Source organism: Lolium rigidum, chromosome 1, assembly GCF_022539505.1.
Source record: "Lolium rigidum isolate FL_2022 chromosome 1, APGP_CSIRO_Lrig_0.1, whole genome shotgun sequence".
Classification (NCBI taxonomy): domain Eukaryota; kingdom Viridiplantae; phylum Streptophyta; class Magnoliopsida; order Poales; family Poaceae; genus Lolium; species Lolium rigidum.
Genome location: NC_061508.1, coordinates 203120056 through 203125892, shown reverse-complemented (window position 1 = coordinate 203125892; position 5837 = coordinate 203120056). Strand labels below are relative to the sequence as shown.

General features: G+C 45.3%; 1 long non-coding RNA gene across 1 annotated transcript; it reads left to right on the top strand.

Moving 5' to 3' along the window:
* Nucleotides 1–1768: 1768 nt before the first annotated feature.
* LOC124682992 lies at nucleotides 1769–4695 on the top strand. Its single transcript, XR_006996522.1, has 3 exons — nucleotides 1769–2065; nucleotides 2278–2366; nucleotides 4515–4695. It is a non-coding gene; the product is annotated as an uncharacterized LOC124682992 (long non-coding RNA).
* The last annotated feature ends 1142 nt before the right edge of the window (nucleotides 4696–5837 follow it).

Below are 5837 nucleotides of genomic sequence, written 5' to 3'. Positions count from 1 at the left end.
TAAAATATAATTTTCACTAGAGGTGACCTGATAAGATGTTGATGAAGAAGGGATGCCTTGGGCATCCTCAAGCTCAGACGCTTAAGTCTTCTCGAAATATGCAGGGATGAACCACGGGGGCATCCCCAAGCTTAGACTTTTCACTCTTCTTGATCATATTATATCATCCTCCTCTCTTGATCCTTGAAGACTTCCTTCACACCAAACTGAAAGCAATCTCATTAGAGGGTTAGTGCATAATCAAAAATTCACATGTTCAGCATGGACACAATCATTCCCAACACTTCTGGACATTTCCCAAGGTTACTGAAATTTAATGGAGCAAAGAAACCCACTCAAACACAGTATAAGAGGCAATGCGAAATAAAAGGCAGAATCTGTCAAAATAGAACAGTCCGTCAAGACGATTTTTTTCGAGGCACTTAACATGCTCAGATGGAAAAGCTCCAATTTAATGAAAGTTGCGTACATATCTGAGGATTACTCATGAATTGTTTCAAGATTTTACGATTTTTCTACAGAGAGTACAGCTCAAATTCGTGACAGCTAAAAATATGTTTCTGCGCAAAAATCCAAATCTAGTATCAACTTTCTATCAAAGACTTTACTTGGAACAACAATGCAATAAAATAAAGATACAAAGGTATTGCTACAGTAGTAACAAGCACCTTGACTCAAATATAAAACAAAAATTGCAGAAATAAAATAATGGGTTGTCTCCCATAAGCGCTTTTCTTTAACGCCTTTCAGCTAGGCGCAGAAAGTGAAAATCAAGTAACATAAAGAGAAGAAGCATCAACATCATAATTTGTTCTAATAATAGAATCAAAAGGCATCTTCATTCTCTTTCTAGGGAAGTGTTCCATACCTTTCTTAAGAGGGAATTGATATTTAATATTTCTTTCTTTCATTTCTCCTATAAATGTTGAAACACTACCCTCTCAACCAGGCCATCTCAAAGGGGCAAACGAATCTGGGTCGTCCAATCAGGTTGCAACAGTAACTCTCAAGTCCCACTTTTCATCACAGCCGTTCGATCGCTGACTTTTCTACTCACTTGTTCATCCTCCAAGCAAGTCCATGACGCATGGGACCGAGTACACGCGGGATCCACCGAGCAGAGGGAGCGATGCTGCTCGTCCGCGTCGCGTGCTTTGGCTATTTTCTCGTGGGAGTGGGTGGACAACGCCTCGTCTCGATTGGTGCGGTAAAAACCCTAGCTGGCCAATCCCCATCTCCCCTCCCATCTGCCCAATCCTCATCCCCACCTCCCTCCGCCGCCTCTCCTTGGCCGACCTCCACCTTCCGCCTGGACGCGGCCGTAGCAGCGGCAGAAAACGTGCGGCAAGATCAAGGAGGGTAGATGGCGGCGGCGACCGGAGGCGCCGGGCGTGGCCAGGGACGGGCCGACGCGGGGCGGATCCGCGACGACCGGAGGCGGCGGTGGCGGCGGCGATCGGAGGCGCCGGGCGCGGCCAGGGACGGGCCGACGTGGGGCGGATCCGCGACGACCGGAGGCGGCGGTGGCGGCGGCGACCGGAGGCGCCGGGCGCGGCCAGGGACAGGCCGACGCGGGGCGGATCCGCGACGACCGGAGGCGGCGGTGGCGGCGGCGACCGGAGGCGCCGGGCGCGTCCAGGGACGGGCCGACGTGGGGGGAATCCGCGACGACCGGAGGCGGCGGTGGCGGCGGCGACCGGAGGCGACGGTCACGGACATAGACGGGCCGGAGTGGGGGCGGCCGCCTCAAGAGGAGGGAGCTGGGAGACCGGCGGCCGCCGCGCATCGGCGACCTCGGCCTCCCCGCGCATCCTCCTGGCGGAGCCACCACCGTTGCTCGTCGTCTTCCGAGAGCTCGCCGGCGCAGTTGAGCGGCGAGCAGACGGGGCTGGCCGGCGGTGAGGAGGTGGTCGCCGGGCAACGCCGCTGCGGCGATGCCACGTCAAGAATCGCGGCAGGAGTTTCTCCCTATTTTGCTCAGAGGTAGGTTATGCCATGAGCAGCTAACCGCCTTCTCCGCCCTCCTCCCATCCACGAGTGGCCGTCGATCTAGAGCTACACACTGGTGAGCACTAGAAATCTGTACTCCATTTTGTGATCCCGTCCATCCCATCCATCCCTTTCTCTGAATAATTGTTTTTGCAGTTGAGGGCATTAGAGGTTGTTAGTGTGATGTATGGATCTGGAGGTTGTTGATGTACTTCAAGAGTGTAGATGCACTACTAAAAAGATTTAGCAAAAGGATCTGTTCTAACACTTATTGATCTATTGGTGCAGGTTTGTCGTTTCTCTGTTGGTTTGCTTGAGTTGTGTTTTGGTTCTGCGTGCTGGCGTTTCATAGGTGTGCAGCCAAAGCTGCAATCATGGTAAGAGCTTAATTAAGAGGTTCCACTAGCCTAATTATATTCTCTAGGCATCCTAAATTTTGGGCAGCTAGCACTAGCTCATGCAATTGCTGAATTGTTTGCTCCCTATTTTGCTCAGAGGTAGGTTATGCCAAATTTGTTTCTCAATTTATTTTTAATTTTTATCTTGTATTTGGTCAATAGCATGTTGTAGCACCTAACCTTGTTGAGTAAAAATCTGGAATCCGAGTGACATGCACAAACTAACTTTTATTCACTTGCTTGGGAATTAGCAGAAGGGGACAACACGGGACAAGGGGCCTGGTGTCAGCATTCGTGTCCTGTTCTACCCCAACCCGGAGCATGGCGATGACGGTCTCTTCTGTGGCGCTTCCTATCCCCCATCAGCCTTGCGGCCAGGAGCAGCAGCTTGAGGTATGCCAGTTTACTCGACCTGTCAGCCGTGGAGATGACGAGGTCATGGCATATTTGTGACCTAAATAAAAATGTTGTTTGATCCTTGGTTAGTTTCAAGGTTTTCAAAGCATTTATAAAAGCACCCATCTTAATTATTTTGGCACTGCCAGCCTTGCGGCCAGGAGCAGCAGCTTGAGGTATGCCAGTTTACTCGACCTGTCAGCCGTGGAGATGACGAGGTCATGGCATATTTGTGACCTAAATAAAAATGTTATTTGATCCTTTGTTAGTTTCAAGGTTTTCAAAGCATTTATAAAAGCACCCATCTTAATTATTTTGGCACTGCCTTGCTTGATAGTGCTTAATAGTATGTATAATACGTAATGAGAAACATATTAGCCTGGTACAGTGTTTGGCCTGATTTGAATCTGGTATGATCGATAGTCATCATGGCTCTAACCTAAGAAAAATACCAATGGGCTTGATTTTGTGACTCGTAAAGTTAAATGATGCTTATACATGTTATACGGGTATGGTGTTTTGCTTCATTAAGAGCTTCTCTGGTCAATAATACCACCATGTTTCTGTTGACCATATGCTTACATGAGGGCTGCCATGAAGCATCTCCATGTTGTACTCGTTCTGGTTGTAATTCTGAACTTTACTGCCTATAATATAATTTCTGTTGTGTTTTCATGGGTAGAGCAGGGCCAGAGTGCGTCACCGCCTTGACCAGATTTCTTCAACCTCCCTGTCAGGTTCCTACTGGAGATGCTTCACCGACTTAGAATCTTGCTATTGTTTCTTGTATGGGTTCTTACGGTCGGTTTGCAGGTTCGACATGCCAGTGCCGAGCAACACACCCGAGTTGATGAAAGACCTTGAGATTTTGCAGGTATAGTGGCATCTGGGTGAATAGTTTGCAGTGGTAGTACTTTTGTGTGAGGCTGCATTATGCAACCGTGGAAAACAGAAATATTTAATTGAGCATGTAGGAAGAAGGTCCTAAATCCTGATGAGAAAGCATCAGCATTTTTATAGGCGTGTACTAGAATGTAGAGCATATATACTCATGGATTTGTCTTCTGCTTGTGTGTTATTCTCATAATAATAGCATGTTCCACCTGGACTAAATACAATTGTTTTCTTTACTTTGATCTCGGTAGCAGAGAAAATAGCAATTGAGGAAACATGAATGGTTTGGTGAACACTTAGTACCATCCATATTTTATTGTCGACATGTACCGTCTTTGGAGGCTTATATGATAGTACTACAATCTGGTCTAACTGTGTTAATTCTAAGAAGAACTGAATATTATCATATTGCTTATCAAACTGTATCCGTACATGCTCCATTTTTCTCTTTAGATGCAAAAATGCCTTTATGTCCATGAAGTTTATATCATAGCTTACAAGCTTGTGAGCTGAATCTATTCAGCTCTAATGAGCACAAAGTGGCATGTGGTACTAATTTTATCTCTTCTAGATTTAGCTGGATTGTGTCTCAATGCTTATGTGATAAAGTGGGCGATTTTCCGAAGATAGGTTGGTTGCAGAATTGGATTATTAAAGTTTATAAATTAAAGTCCATGACTCCCTGATTACTATAAGAATTAGATTTAGTTGAAATAACGGGATTGTGGCTCATTTAGAGATTTTGTTGCATCATCATTATTTGTCTAATGTTATGTGGTGGATTCATCTATCGTGTTGCATAGTCAGGCCTAATATTGGATGATTTGGATGATGCAGTGTCGGGCGGGAGCAGGTGCTAGCGCGCCTCCGCGAGATGGGCGGTGGCGTGGAGGATGACCGACGAGCGCGACGGAGGCGGACGCAGTTGACCTCCTTCTCTCCCTGTGGGAGCATCATCTTCTCTTTATTTTTACTGACTCCTTCTGATTCCTTCCTCCCAAATTTTATTTTATTTCACAGATAGAGTTTGGATGTCCAGGAGATACACCGAGAGTGACAACAACCGCCGTTGGCCTTTGTGGACTCCGTCGCTGCCCCAGGTATGCTCATCCTCTTCTCTCTTTTCATGTTTATTCTCATGTACTCTGTCCAACTCCATATGCTATTTCTCAAATATGTGCACCCTCTCATCAGGCTATGGAATCCTCGAAAGTTGGGCAAGAACTGCAAATAAATAACCACAGTATATGGTTCTCATCCTCCCTCAACTGAGGTTTGTCTTTTTTTTTTGCATATTTTTTGATTTCAACATAAGCCAGGCATGTAAATTCCCCACATCGTAATAACGTAGCCCTTGAGTTCGCACAATATCTTGAAACTGTCAATTTTTTTTGCATCTGGATATGTGTTTTGCGATTCTTGTTGAACATGATCACGATGTTAAGAAACAACTACTCATGTAATATAAAGAACTGAAGCTAACTGATAGATGGCTGACTTAAACACCTACTCGTGTACAGGTTACAGTTGCTGTATTGCAGTTACCTTCTTGGGCAGCTCTGCCTCTGTCGTGAACTGTGATGGTTTTCCCTTGCTCCATTTGAGGTGAGAATGCTTCCATACAAAATACAACTACACGCTACATTTTATAATCAAGGGAGTTATAATGCTGTTGTTGTTTTTGTATATTTAAGTCAAACAATTCGATGCCATAGTGTGATTTTTCTTTGGCATTAATATGTTTTTGAATTTCTTGGCAAGCTTACTTCCTTTGTTACAGATCAGGCAATATAGCTATTGTGTTTTTTTTTGCTTTGGCATCTTGTGGATGCTATGCATTTGGGCTTATGCCATTAGAAGTTTTGGTTGATATCTTGGTTTGTTTTCTTCATGGGTGCGGGGTTCCAGAGTTAGAGCAGAGAGTTCAGCAGTGGTAGCGAATTGCACAGATGCCTTCAATTTTGCACTCCCTTCTTCCATACATTTATTTAGCCAATTGGATTCCCTCCGTTGGATGCTTTATCTGCAGAATTAAAGGGTTTATTCATGCCGAAAAGAAAGCATGTAACACAGTACATTGTTTGGTCCTATTTCACATTTTGAAATGTCGCTAGAGATTGGAAAACCATCCAACTACTACCCCACAGGTATAGCAGTGTA